This window comes from Cryptotermes secundus, unplaced genomic scaffold (assembly GCF_002891405.2).
Source record: "Cryptotermes secundus unplaced genomic scaffold, Csec_1.0 scaffold234, whole genome shotgun sequence".
NCBI lineage: Eukaryota > Metazoa > Arthropoda > Insecta > Blattodea > Kalotermitidae > Cryptotermes > Cryptotermes secundus.
The window spans coordinates 740,416-756,089 of NW_019725843.1; the positions used below are offsets into that span (position 1 = coordinate 740,416).

A 15,674-nucleotide genomic window follows, 5' to 3' on the forward strand; every position below is an offset into this window, starting at 1 on the left:
TTAATTTTTTCCATATATTCTTCCACCTGCAGGCTGTTATATGTGTAATTCTGAACTGGCCTTGACAGTCGAATTCTTAGGCTTTATATGTACATGGCACAAACGTGTTTAACTGTTTCTTCACTAACCCTTGGCCTGCTTGTGTTCTTTCCTTTGCACAGATAACCCTGTTTATGAAAACTACATAAGGCATTGTGACTTTTCCACTTGGTTTGCCATTTTGACTGTTTATGCTAAGAGCACTCCCTGTGGTGTCTTCAGGAACTTCATATGTTCATAGGATGATAAAGAAGATGAGGCACTGCTTTGGTTTTGTGTCTAATTAATTTATTTACAGTCAGTAAGTTTTTTGATGTATTACAGTGCCGTTGTAGTATCCCTGTAAATTGGCTGTTTGTTCCCCCCCCCCCNCCACAACATTAGGGTCAATATCTGTGCTCATCGGGTCTCCAAAACATTGGTTTTCAATTCAACTTTGATGTATCTGAGCACCTAAAAGGATTTTAGTACATTTATTTTTCATGAAAGTTTCAAATCGTGGGGATATGCTACTAGACTGCTCCTTTTGGTCCAGGTAGTCACATCTTAGCCTGTAGTTATGAACATTTTACATGGCTGAAACTCAGTAGTAAGTACAGTACTGGACAGATGCCTTTGCAGTCCTCTGAAGAAGCATTTGTTTTTTAATAGCGATTTGTGAATTTTTTACAATTTATGAGTGACATTCTTCCATATGAACAGGCTGTCAGTAGCTTATACTGGAACAGTAAATGTTTTGCTGCAACATTACATTCATTTATTTACCAGGTTATTCGGTGTGAAGCAGTAGCTATGTGTAATTTGTAAGCTATATTAATTTGCTGAAACATCACATGAGGAAGACAATTTTGTACCAAGAGTCAGATTGGGTGATGAACTCAGGGATGGATGACTTTCCATAATAACAGGACTTTCTTTCATTTACAGTGCTGCATTTTTGTGCATTGTAGGGAACCTTTTGCAAACCAACTAAAAATCTGGACTGTTCAGAAGACCATAGGTTCAATCCCTAACAAGTCTAGGTATAATATTCATCACACCAAGGATTCAGATATATAATTTGATTCTATTAGCATTAGCAAAATCCACTTGTCCCTGAACCCTTGGTATGATCATACACATATTTAAAAACTTGGCATTAAATTTTGAATATTAACCCTTATGAGCTATGAAACATATCCTAGGCAATGATTGACAGATAGTTACAAAAATGAATCAGAACTCTTTTAACTATAGTACATATCAGTACTGGTTAGAAATTTGTCCTATGGAACTCATAATATGCGTAAATATCTTAGAAGGCCACAGTAGAGCAGAGAAAACTGTTGGCCACTTAACTAAAAGCTGAGTGAATATCCTGTAACTGATTTACATACTCTTTGTAAAGTGCCCTAGTGTCATGGCACATGTATGTATGCACCCACAGATGTGGCTAGATTAAAGACAGTGAGCAACTGATATATTCCTTGGTTTTCTTTCTGCATTGTACACATTGTAATAAGTAATTTGTTCATTAATTGTTCAATACATTTAGATCAAGACTAAAAATGTACTCTCCACTAATTCTGATTAATATACCTATGTGTGAGAGAGAGAGATTGTAATTCTTGAACTCCTTTGGCATATGTTAAAAGCTGTGACTCCCTTATAAGACAGGCACTGGCCAGGAAAGTTGGACCATTTCTGGTCCATCACTGTTTTGTTACAGGGCAATAAATAAAGGCAATTTAAAAAAATCACTGTCTCCTGGGATATAACTTGTGCCAAGTAAAACTAAAATAAAGTTATTCATATTTTAATGAGTTGTGCATCACACCTTGAAGACGTGTGTGAGTGGATTCTTAATCTTTGTGCCAGATGGAGATAAGTAGTCAGCTTCATACTGTGGCTATGTTAACCCCCGGGAAAATAGCCCCTGATGCTTTTTGTATAGAAGACTGGGCAAGCCCAAGAGCTCATTTGAATGCTACAGTTAAGAGAAAACTCTCTTTCTTTTACTTCTGCTGGGAATCAAACCCAAATTCTTCAGTCATGCAAACTGTAGCCTAGTTGCTGTGCTGACTGAGGCATCCTGACTCCTGCAACGCTGTGTAATGTGGCAGGAAGTGACCAGTTTTCAGAAAAATCTGTTGCATCTGTATTCAGTGTAGAGGAGTAAATTCAACTACTGTGAGAACCTCGGATCTCACAAGAGCAGTTCTTGTTTACCTCAGGTGATGTTGATGGCACTATAAAAGATGATATACAGTATGTATAAGTTATATGAATCTTCACATGTCTGCACCAGTTTGCTATTCATTTTGTCTTGAGTAACAGTAAAAATGTGACATGTTTAATGTGGTTCTTCCATTGATAAACTGCAGATGCTAGTTTTTGTGGTCATAGGTTGTAAGAACTTTGAAATTTATGGAAGAACAGTAGTTTGGGTATGGCATTAATGTACGAATGCAGGTTGAACGATTCAGAGAAGAGGAACAGTTATTATTGCACATCCTGGGTGGCGATCGATGTCACAGGTGTTGCAAGTTATGGAGCAGATCAAACAGCATGTCTAACAAAGAGGAATCAACAGTGATGGAATTGCATATGAAATAACCATCAGTAATAGAAACAAAGGATGCAAGAAAGACTTAAGACCCATCCAAAAATACTGTATTCTGATGGACTCAGAAATCTTGTGGACTCTTTTAACATAAACTGCGCTGAAGAACAGGGCTATCTAAGAAGATAAGATGTATCTAACCACGGCTATGAAATTACCTTGTCCAAACTCTTAGTAAAAAGATCGTACATAACTCTGTCAGTGAAGTGACTGCATTAAATAACCAGAGTTCAGTTCCTAACAGGGACACATATGTTTCTGTTCACAATCGTGTGAAGACTGCCTCTAGAGCTTGACCAGCTTCCTTCTTAATAGGATACTAATGGGCTTTTTCCTGCGAGGTTGAAGAGTAAAGCTAACAGCTCACCTCAACGCATGTGGTTCATAGATCTAGGATGCATGGAGCTTTACCTGTTCAGTGATATTAAGTTACTGTTTTCATTTCCATGCTGTTCTGACTTGCATCTGTGGTACAAAATTGCCTTTGCTCTTAGGACATGTTTCAGAAATATGATTGTGAAAACGACGGCTGTGGAAGATGTGAAAGATATTGACATTATGATACTGTTACATATGGACTATGATGGTCACAGAATTTTTGTTCATAGTATGTGAGATAAAGAGTGTTATGCAATGCATTCCCTTAGTTGGAATAGAAGAAGAGGAAAAGAGAAAAATTAAAAGAGTGTCAGAATAGGAACATCATGACAGAATAAACATAATTAAATTATGTACAAGTTTAATCATGGGTATGAAACCCTAACAGACCAAAGCTGAGAATTTCAGTTCTCTTTAACAAAGAAACATACAGTATGTATGAGATCTCTTAAACATCTGTTTAAGTTCTGTGTTATGGATCAAAAGCAGGGTCACTTTCTTAGTTATGAACTCATAAGTGGGACATGACATTTCAAATGCTTAAATTTTTCATTAGAAATTTGGGCCATGGGAATTTTTGCTATAAGGAATTTTATATTTTATTTATCATTATGTATGAGGATTTTGAAGTGAAACCCATTTGAGGATTGTTCTGGCCAAAGGGGTAGAGTCCTTCAAAATAGTCATCATGGATGTTAAGACGGGTGTGCCACAAGCACAGTAGGTGGTGATTGACTACTGATGTGTCATGCATGCAACCAGCTGTATTTTCTTGCAGCCCCATGAATGGGTATCATTTCAACAGCCCTCATATTTTACAACGATGCTTTTCTGCTAGCTATGGTTGGTTCCATGATTTCCTTTGAAACAAAGCATTTCATCACATAATTTATGCACTTTTGTTTTTCATTATGGAGTTTAGTTGTATCCCCATATATTCACACATTCCATTCTTGTGTATAGAAAAATATATTCAGAGTCAAAGGAGATAGCAGCTTGTATAAAACCCAGAGTGAGCATGCAGGAAGGCATCGCATGTGGCACATTTTAATAAGAATCTTACTCTGTTATTACTGCATGTCACATGATCTGCAGCCTTGCAAGGTGATAGCTGAGACACTATGCCTTACAGAGAAGTGTGATTAGTGTGACATAAATATCAAGTTGATAAATATATGAAAAGTTTAAACCACTCATCACTTGTTACAAGTTAACTTCATATAGTTTTTCATAGAAAATATTTCGCTTTTGCCAATATGTCTTATAGATAGTGATATTTTCATTAACTGATAATTTTCGTGAATTCTTATGTAAATCACACATCCAAGGTTTTTGCCATAATGTTTTGTAAAAGAAGGTGTTAAAATTACACAATGAAATGTATATAATTTGTTTTGCTTGAATTTTTTAAAGATTTAGCTTGACATTTGACTGATGGGTGTGCAAAACTCAAACATTGGAAATCAAATAGTACTGTCTTCTGGAGCGTAATATCAGTTAGTCCTGTAGAAGTTTACTGACATGTCAGAGAAACATACTGCCTCCATCTTCAGGGTTGAGGATATGCAAGCAGAGTAGTGAAGTTACTCTGCTTGCTTGCTCAGCATACTCTTGGCTCTGAAGATGGAAGCAGAATGTTCCTCATAAACATCGCTGAACTTCTGCCAGATCACACTGCATCATATCACAGAAGGTAGTACTCATCATAGTCACTGCCATGAGAAACTCACATCTCACAATGAAAATTAAATTATTCAGGACACCTGATACAGAAAAATGTATTGTCATATTTCAGTTTCTGATGAAGTTATCTCATAGTGTCAGATCAACATCTGGAAGGTTTCAGATTTTCAGAACACATTACATCATGCGGTTTAATATTCCGTTCTGTGATCTGTCACATCTTGCACACCCAGCTGTGATTCTTGAAAATATATGTACACTTCATTCACAAAGCTTTTAGTGTCACCAGTAATTATCCTCTGTCTACTTTTTAAATGTTATTTGCTTATTATTAATACAATTTTTTATTAAATTTATAAAAATTAGGACATTTGGAAGAGTTAACAGCTCTCGTCCTCTCAGATGCATTTATTCTTAGTAGGCATATACATACAGTCACAAGTCTGTTGAAACTTGGAATGTGTCAATTTGTGATAACAAGCAGTAGTAAACTAACTTTTAGTTTAATTATGATAATAGTATTCACCTGTTCTGATTATTTGTTTATTAGTTTTAATGCTGCTTTATGAGCCAGAACAGCCCAGTCATTAGTGTCACTGGTTACATGCTACCAAGATTCAGTTCCTGGCAGGGCCACGATTTTGTATCCACTCGGCCTGCCATGTAATGGGCATCAAGAAGTCGTTTTCTTCCATTAAAGTGATCAGAGCAAGAAGACAACTACTCTTCTCTGCCTAGTGATAAAGTTAAAATTACATGAAACTTGTACATTTTTCTTTTGATGTGCATATGTTATGTCATGTTGAATAAAAGTGTGATTGTGAATGATGAAATGGGAATCACTTCAGTCTTAGGCCATGTAATATTTTTTTTAGCTGAAAATGTATAGAAAATTGGATGAGGTACTAAGATGACCATGCATGGTGTTTAAATAAGAATTTGGAAAGTTTTAGGTTTTCACATCAGTGACTGAAAATCTTGTCCCCTGGGATGTGGTGCATGAACTCTGATCAGTACCAAGATTTTGGAGGAACCTGTTGCTTCATCTTAACACTTCGTGCACTGGCGATTTAAATATTTAAATCACCCTGGGGACCGGCATTTTTAAACCTACTACCCTAACTTGTGCACTGTTCACTTTAAAAATTAATATAAAATCTCGTAATTAATTTTATGAACTAAAATTTTTGGAGAACACTTACCAATGCTCCTAGAAGTGCTTGAGAGTGTGATATTTGGAATTTCTAAAAATGGATCTGTTGAGCAATACTCTTTCAGATTATCCCTCCTTGTATGGCCCATTAGAAAGATTATTGCAAAAAGATTTTCTCATTTCTGCTGAAGTGACATCCACCCACTTCATCGCCTTATAACTTCTGTCATAATGTTCACGGTGTTGGAGATAGTATCTGTTAGTTTCCTGACATAGCATGTCAAAGAAACTATCTCCAAAAAACAGTTCTGCTACCTCAGACACTTGCATTGGGTCTGATGGAATTTGCTTAAGTCTGATAGCTCATCAGAGAAGTCAGATATTTCTTGTTCTCCGAGAAAACGCTTGTACCTCAGCCTCTTCCGACCTTGATCCATTTTGCACTAGTAGCTTCCTGCCTGGAGCATGCAGCTTTAAGATGAACAAAGGCATTTCCTTTTTGAGTGGGAAAGGAAAACAGTTGGGTCATAAACAGCAGGGTCATGTTACTGACTACGAAGCAAACATTCAAGAGGTCTATCACGCACCAGTCATGTGTCTGCCTGGCGCCAGTGCAAGGTATAGTGTGTTTCAACATAACATGTCTAAAATCATAATAATATGCCACTGGTCCGCCACGTTTAAAAGCGCTGGGCATAAAAATATGCCACCAGTCCGCGAAGTGTTAAGAATAGAAGGGTAGGCTGTATGGTTCCCCACGTCCTCTGTTCTTTTTGTGTTGCTGACCATTTCTTCCCATGCTCTGTACCCTTCTACCCTGACAAAGGAGCCAGCAGTTTCCTGTGGAATGTTATGGTGTCACATCCCAAAGGACAGTAATCTTAAAAGTATTTGAAAAGACTCTGTTTTCCTGTTAAGTTACTACCCTGAAATTGGCTTTGAGTGACAGGAGAACTGCAAAAGTTCCAATTAGATCATTTATCTCCAGGCAGACATTCAAGCCATAAAAACAAACAGTCCCGATTCATACATTGAACATAACGTGGGATGGAAACTCAACTTTTACTCCTGTTTATTGTTTTCCAGTCCTGCAAAAAGTTTATGTGTGTCAGTGAGTGTCCATCCTTTTTTTAAATATTTCAGCTTAAGTCGCAATAAGCTTTAAGTGGCTTGAGATATTATTCACTTTTGGTAACATAATTTTTCATTGCTCGATTTCCTTGATTGATCCAAGAAGCTGAGTCCTTGAGAAGCCACAAGTCACACAGCTACCCAAGAATTTCCCAGCGTTTTATGGAACCTGAAGATTCATTGTGTTCATGAGCTCTCCAGTGGTCCCCATCCTGAGCCAGATGAATCCAGGCCATACCGTATCCCTTTTCTTGTGCCCCGTTTATTAAACATATTTTATTGTATTATATTATATTACTAGATAAGGTGAAGGTAAAATTGTCCTTGTGTTTCTGTAGACACCATACAGTGAAAGTAAATCCCTATGCCTAAGCACTGCATGAAGGTGTTACTGAGGAGTGGGGGCATACATTGATAACTTCAGCAAAACGATGTATGTAACGTCGAATAGTAGAATGATAGGTGATTTGATAGGATTTGGAAGGAGGCGGTAGTTGCCTGATTGACATTCTGTCTGGCATTTTTTCTGGAGGAATTGATAGAAGCCAACAGAGACCTTAGTCAGCCCTTGTCACCTCTCGTATATGTCTAGTCCCAAGGTTAAGAATGTGGGGAGCTGTACCTCCATTTCACCTCATGTATTTATACCATGGTTTTTAATTAAATACGAAGACAACTTCACCTTTTCCACTTTTACCCGAAAACAGATGTACTAACAAATTATCGTAAAATGTACACAGTTAGAGTTGTCGTAAGTCATAATTCTTGTCTTGAGTCAAGATAGCTCAGTCAGTATAGTGATGGGATACGGGTTGGACGGGCGGGATTCAATTCCCGGCAGGAGTAAGAGATTCTCTAATCCACAGCGTTCAGACCAGAGGCCGGGGAATGAAGCTGATCACTCACCTCCATCTAGTGCCGACGTCAAGATTGGTGGAGCTATACCTCAACTCTGCCGGTCACGGTAGCCGAGCGGTCTAAGGCATGCACTGTCCTCGCTAGCTCGGAAACCGGGATCGTGGGTTCGAATCCCACTCAGGGCATGGATGATTGTGTGCGTTTTTCTGTGTTTATCTACAGCTAGAGGCCTTGCGACGAGCTGATCACCCGCCCAAGGAGTCCTACCATGTGTGTAAGATCTAGTAAACCGAAGTGAAACGGAGAGTTTCATGAAGGTAGGCCTAGGCCCAAATGTAGGCTGTAGCGCCAAAGGAAAAAAAAAAACCTCAACTCCCCGTATGTCTTCATGGCGTAGTGCTTGGTTAAGCAGAAGAACAAGTTAATAATTATTGCCTAATGCTTTAAGACGATATGTTCCAGAAGAATCCGTTTGTCGGCTCCGGAAACATTCTTGAAGTAAGAAATTCGCAGAAAATATATTTTGGACAATTGAGGTTAACAGACCAGAGAAGGAACACGCAATAAGGAGGATAATAAGAATGGATGAAGACCGTTGTCTTGTAGAATTTTACCCCGTCTAGCCTAGCAGATAATTACCGACTACCAGGAGGAATGTGCTATATCAGTCTTAAACCAGTGTCTCCCAAAGGGTGATCCGCGGCCCCGAGGAGGTCTTGAAGGTTTTCATGAATCAGATAGGAAAAAGTTACATTAAATTAGAAAAATACATGTGAGATTTGAGGTTTTCACGGCGGTGACTATGAAGAATGCCGTCTTCTGGGATGTGGCGCCGTGTACATGGAGTGTAAACCGACGTTACGATGCGTTCCTCCGAAACGTCGGTTTACACTAGATATACACGGCGCCACATCAGAAGACGCATATACAGTTTAAGAGAAAACGTACTTCATGGATGTCATTAAGATTCATCAGTAATTATCATTTGACACTGTTACATCCCACGCATTCCTGTTAGGCAGGAGTCCCCTGAACATAACGAGTACGTAAAGGTGAGCAGTGGACTCAGCTTGTTCAGGTTCTGATCTAATGGCGGTTTGTGAACAAGGCAAAAGGCCTTTGGCTTTCACAATGCCAAGCAGCTAAGGTGTTAGTGAACATAGAAAGTTAAGTTGTCCGTGTGCTCTTTATTATTATTATTATTAGAGGGAGTGGGTTTCCCCATGCACTTATACCAGTTATTGGTCCATTATGCGTCCCCCTTTAATTTCTACTGTCGCCATACCCTACCTGTACTGGTGCGTGCTGTCAGCCCCGTTCAGCCAACGAGGTCGACTCCATGTACCAGAGGCATTGGGAACTACTTGGGCGGGAAATTGTTGCCTAATTTTGCTCAGAGGTCTCCTAGAGACATAGAGACATGAGCGACATGAGGATCTTTTACGCGCCGTAAATCTACGACACGGGACCCACGGCTTAAAGTCCCTCCCGGAGGACTTATTCCCTGAATTTTTTCGCCCTTAAAAATTCCACGACCTCCGCCGGGTTTGAACCCGCGTACCTTGAATCATGAGGTGGGAACGTTACCCCTAGACCACGGAGGCCGCTTTGTCCGTGTGCTTAGTTAATTAAGCAATTTGTAATGAAGATGTTCAGGGGAGTGGAGGTGTAGATCCATATATCCATAATGTTGGTACTAGACAGATGAATGGTCAGTTTCACGTCTCGGCCGCTTTACCTCCTGAGAAAGTGTCCCTGGTATCATTTGGATAGGAGGCAGGACGAGTCCCAGAGCCGGTCTGGACACTGAAGAAAAGAACATATCTTTCTTTGCCGGGAATCGAAGCCCGTCGCTGTGCTAGATCAGATACATATTGTAACGTGTTTTGTTACTTAAGACGCCGTTCGGATTGTTAATTGGTTTATTTAACAATCTACAAGTCTCGGCTACAATTAATTACAAAAATGTTACGGGTTTCCATACTTTAGAACCCTACACACAAATCTCTTCACACTCTCACGATTCACTCGTTACAACTGAACTTGGTGACTACTATAATTCCACTCACTCCTTACTGCTCACTGCTGGCTAGATTCCAACTCAACTCATAGGTTTCCCTCTGCTTTGTTTAGCGTCTTGCTGAAGTAAGCTATGACACGCTCCTGTCCGTCCTGTATTTGAGACATTACTTGCATCTGTGTCCAATGTGTCCGGGTACTCCTCCATTAAGTAGTAGAACTCCTTTCATTCACAGGTTATGTACTGTACATTCTTTCCATTAGCTAGCATGACAAGCTTGGTCGAATCATTTAACAAAACGCCCACACCCTCGTCGCAAAGCTGGTATCCGAACCCATATTTGTCTGAGTAATCTACCCACTTACTAATCCAAACAAGAGGTTGAGCAGCTGGGTCAGTGTCTTCATCTCCAAACACTCCGGTCTCTCTGCTAGGGTTTGATTAGAACAGAGAACACAACTGGCCTCTTAGGGTGGGAAGATGGTGTTGAGAGTCAGTTGCTGGACACTCGCGCTGACCACTATTGGGTCGAGCAAGGCTGCCAATGGGATGACGAAATCCGGTCTTTTTCTTTGGACTTGAACCACCTGTACCCACTTTACTAATGGTGTTGACTTCAAGAAGAGGTTTCCTGCCCACAGCCTTCTCTGGTTTATCTGCTCTTGGGGCCACAGTCAAACAGGACACAGGCAACTGGGATGGAATGTAACCAGATGTGAAAAATTCACTGTTGAGAAGTTCCTCCACCTTTGGTCGGCACTTGGGATCCAGCTGAAGTGTTGCTCGGATCATCTTAATGGCAGAACTTGATATCTGTGAGGATGCTGGTATCTTATATTCACACCTCTTTATCCGAGAATATGTCTCTGGTACCGAATTAGTCTCAAATGGTGGCTTTCCAATCAACAGTGTGTACAAAATACAGCCAATTGACCAGATGTCCGCCTCAAAGCTATGCCCCTTCTTGGTCACGACTTCTGGAGCAACGTAGTTGGGTGTATCACAAACTGTCCTTTTCCTCTCTCCAGCAAATTCAATCTTAGCAGCAAGGCCAAAATCTCCAATCTTCACTTCCAAGTCATCATTAAGAAATAAATTGCCAAGTTTAACCTTTAAACGACTAAAGACAACGTATGTCGTCTTTAAAAGAAAGTCACCAGCACGAATGACTACATATGGTGTCGCAGAGTCCGCGCGTGGCAACGTTATATAAAATTAAATTTTAAGATCACGATGGATAATCCTCTGTTCATGGAGAGAAATAACACCAAGCAGTATTTGACGCATATAATATCGGACTTCAGCCTCAATTAAAATTTTCTGCGTTTGGGTAACTCCATCATTGACCTCCTGCAAAGTTCCAACACAATATAGACATTCTGATTATCCTAAAAAAAAACGTGGAATCCCACCACATTTCTATGGTTTAAACTTCGATGAATAGCTATTTCCTGCGTCAACTCCTCCTTGTAATTTTGAATGGTCATCAGATTCTTGGAGACAATTTTACCAGCATACACATTGCCGGTCTTCATATCAGTTATCTCGTAACACTTCGCAAAACCACCCTTTCCGAACGCTGTTGGGAGTTGTTTACGGCTACGTGGCAACTGCGGTGTCCGTGTTACGTCACCGATGTTTACTCGCTCTGCATAGCGACCAGCGTGCTGGGACTCGGCTCACTTCGGTTCCGCTCGGCACGTCACGGCTGGCGGGGAGGTAGGGGCGTCATCTATAACGCAACACGTCACAATATTTTCATTTGTTTATTAATTTTTATTTTACATTTAGGTGGAAATGCTACTTCGCAGTTATATACTAGGAAACATAGTTCGCAAAATTTATGCGAACAGAAGATAAATATTGGAGTACATTTTTTAACTGTGTCCCTGCATTTATTTCTGTTGGGACGTCCAGTTTTACTTGGAACTCGGGGACTAAGGCCCATAAGACGCTACAGATAGTTTCGTGTTCATTGGAAGGCTGGTGCTCAATTGGCCTACCTCACTCCAGAGGTCAGTACAAAAAAGTACGGTTGTAAGAAACCTGCCTGCATATTCCTATGGGAAACACCGACTCTCATAGTAAATGTGTCATTTTACGTTCTCACGACGGCAACTGTGAAAATTACTTGTCTTCAGGGAGTATCACCCCATGTTGTCTAGTAGAGCGTTGCCAACATTTCAGAGTAACCTGCTGGCTCCATCTTCAGAATGTTCTTTCAGAACGTTGGTTGCGATGTACGAGACTACACAACGTAAAATCTTAAAACGCAAGTCATCATCGCGTGACGAAAGAGCGACTAGCGAGCCGAAACGGTTTAATCATACCTTGCGTAGGTTGCATAGGCAACCTTGAGGATTAAAAGTTCTATGCGTCCAACAGAGTATCCTTAAAATATACAATTTATGCTTAAGGCCGCGCCAAGGCAACGATGGGCCCTGCGCAAAGTTTAACCTCCCTCATTCTTCTTTTTAAAGAAAATACTTTGCAATTTGATAACAAGTACAATATATTTACATTATCAAAAGCGAAAATGTCAGTAAAGGCTTTCTATATAAAATTTTACGTTATAATTCTGGAACCATACAAGTTTTCGGATTAAGACAATTTCCGTTTTGAAATAGTGATACCTTAGTCGATGCATTGAGTTGGCTGTAGGCTGGACGACCGAGAAATAATGGTTTGATTTCCAACAGAATCAAGAGATATTCATATTGTATACAGTAGGCATGTCCAACGCGTCGATCGCGGGACGATTTTTGGTCGATCTCATAGGCCTATAAGGAAATTATACGTGAAATACATGTAAATTCACTTGTAATATAATATGATTATATTCAGATTTTGAAAGGAAAATACGTGTTAAAGTAGTCTGTACTTTCAATGTGTGTTGCTTTTACAACAAACATCATGTGTCGTGCTATTTTTACCAATATTTTTGCTTAAAGCGAGGTACGACGATAGGAGGGGGTGGTATATCACTGACAGTTTTGACACTAAAAAGTCGATCACAACCTGTTTGAAGTTGGACATGCCTGGTATACAGGGTCCATACCTGTTGACAGGTTTACTGTTTACATTAAGATAAATCAACCGGGGAGTGAGGGTGACCACTTACCTCCATCTAGTGCCGAAGCTAAGAAAGAAACTCCTCCACGTCTTCATGACGCTAAGCTCAATCAAGCACTGGGATAGTGCAGGGTCCATTTTAGATAGGTTGTAGTGTGTATCTACATGTATATATCGCATGACCATCTCTTTCTTCTGTTTCATGTTAATATGAGATGGAAATTACCTGAATTGAAGTTCCACATTTTTACAATTCATATTACAATACAATTTCCGCCTCGAAATTTTACACTGCCTTTAGGGATTTAAAGTGAGCACCATGCTTTGATAGCCATCCTGTTGAATTTCATGAACGTCATATCATCCATAGTTCATCCTGCTGTGCTATATTATCAGCCGATTATTATTATTATTATTATTATTATTATTATTATTAGATGGGGTGGGTTTCTCCATGCACTTAGACCAGTTATTGGTCCATTGTGCGTCCCCCTTTAATTTCTACTGTCGCCATACCCTTCCGATACTGGTGCTCGCTATCAGCCCCGTTCAGCCAGCGAGGCTGGCAGTGGTACCCGATGCTTCCCCATCTACCGGAGGCATTGGAAACTACTTGGGCGGGAAACTTTGCCTAATTTTTCTCAAAGGTCTCCTAGAGACATGAGGATCTTTTACGTGCCGTAAATCTACGACACGGGTTATACTTCTGTTACCGAGGAAAATTACTAACAAGCTCGAGAATCGCATCGCTAAAGTTCGTAGTTATTCCAGGGTCCGTGTTTTATTTCCATAAATACATGTATTCCTTTCACCGCCTAAGGTTTACACAAATTTATTTAAATTAAACTTAATACAGAACCTCTCTTTAGCCTTCATTACCGCGTTTCTTCACAGAACGCGCCTCAGAATTCTACGATTTTAATATCTATTTCTGTGTTTACCTGTATAGTTAATTATTCGTTTCAGAAATTCACATTATGTAAGCTTTAGAACATTTTAAAACTACGTCGTCGTCGTCGTCTTCTTCTTCTTCTTCTTCTTCTCCTTTACTCGTACGTTTTATTAAATATTTTTATCACAATGTACCGGAGCTGTGTGTTATTTTGAGGGTGTTTTGAGAAAACTGAGCTCTTTTCAACTGAACCGGAGAAATGATTCCCTCACTTCTTAAACATCTCAATTTTCTCAAAACATTCTCTTTTTCTTTTTATTGCTAGTGGGGTGGGACTATTTCTCTTGTACTGAGGCCACTTCTGGCCTATTGTACCAGCCCCAGATGATAGGTGAGGGTGATTGTGGAGCAACTGGTGGAATGAAGATTGGCAGGGGAAACCGAAGTACTCGGAGAATACCTGCCCCAGCGCCACTTTGTCCACCACAAATCCCACTTGGCCAGAGCCGGTATCGAACCCGGGCCGCCGTGGTGGGAAGCCAGCGACTAACCGCTTGAGCTATGGCGCGGCCGTGACATTCTCATTAAATACGTATGCTTTAAAATCACAGATTTTTCCTAATCCGTATTAGAAGGCTTACCAGAACGGTTGTGCCATTATAGCAACATGCACAGAGAAAGGCGAAGTAGTCTGTGCATTACCTAAGCACCACTTCTTGAAGAATTCTTGCTGCTAGGTGATGCCAAGAGATCAGCACTACTTCCGTCTTTACCTTCATTATCCATTGCGTAAGTGTTTGGTTGGGCATCAAGAGTCAGTCTGGACATGCTGTCGAAGACAAAAATCCTTGCACCTGCTGGGAATAGAACTCCAAGTCCTTTAAATATAAATAAGTATTATGAATTTCTTTATGCCAACTCATAAAATATACTCACTTCAGGTAACTTAATTTTTTCTAGCTTGTTCGTTATCATTGCAATTAATGATTAATGATGAAGCAAGTCACTGGCATGAAGCCGTCAGCAAGAGAGCTGAAGATGGAGGCGATATTTTCCTCGGAAGCGTCGGTTGACTTTCACCGGACTGCACGCAATTACAAACCACAAGACAGAACTCTACATAGCCATCTCTGTGAAAACCTCCTGTTATATTAATTTATTCCAGATCATGTCGGCAATAGCGCAATCGGTATAGCGTCTGTCTACGGGCTGGACGGCCGAGGGGTCAGAGTTCGATCCCGATAGGGGCAAGGTTTTTCTCCTTTTCACATAGTCCACGCTGGTTCTGGTGCTCACCCAGCCTATCTAATTTGTATCGGCGACTGTCCTCCTGGGGGTAAAGCTGCTCGGGCGTGAAGCTGACAACTCCCCTGCAACTAGTGCCGAGGTCAAGAGTATGTGGATCTGTACGTCCACTACCCCATACGCCTTCATGACGTAGTGCATAATTAAGCACAGTGACAACTATTTTAGATGTCGCCATTTTCGATCGAATGGGAAATCTTCTCTTGTCAAGTCTGTTTTGTCATTGTTTATATTGGTTCTGATATGTTTTATCGTATACCTGATTAATCATCATAACACATTTTACTCGTAGTCTATAATACGTGTATTGTAGCTTTACGACCTCTATGCGCTCTATGCAAGGCAACCCTTTACGACTTTGGCAGCCATCTCTTGTTCAGGGGGAGAACTTGAATGGATGTTGCCAACTTCGTAAGCGTTCATAATACTCATAAGTGACTGTACGAACACCCCCTCGTTTAGATGTAAGTCGTTAATGTAATTTGTTTGACGTCGTATGACATTGACTAATGAAACCAAATTAAATAACTGCGTAACTGCT

General features: G+C 40.2%; 1 pseudogene; it reads right to left on the reverse strand.

Moving 5' to 3' along the window:
• Window positions 1–9,945: 9,945 nt before the first annotated feature.
• LOC111863652 lies at window positions 9,946–14,656 on the reverse strand (annotated as a pseudogene).
• Between the last annotated feature and the right edge of the window lie 1,018 nt (window positions 14,657–15,674).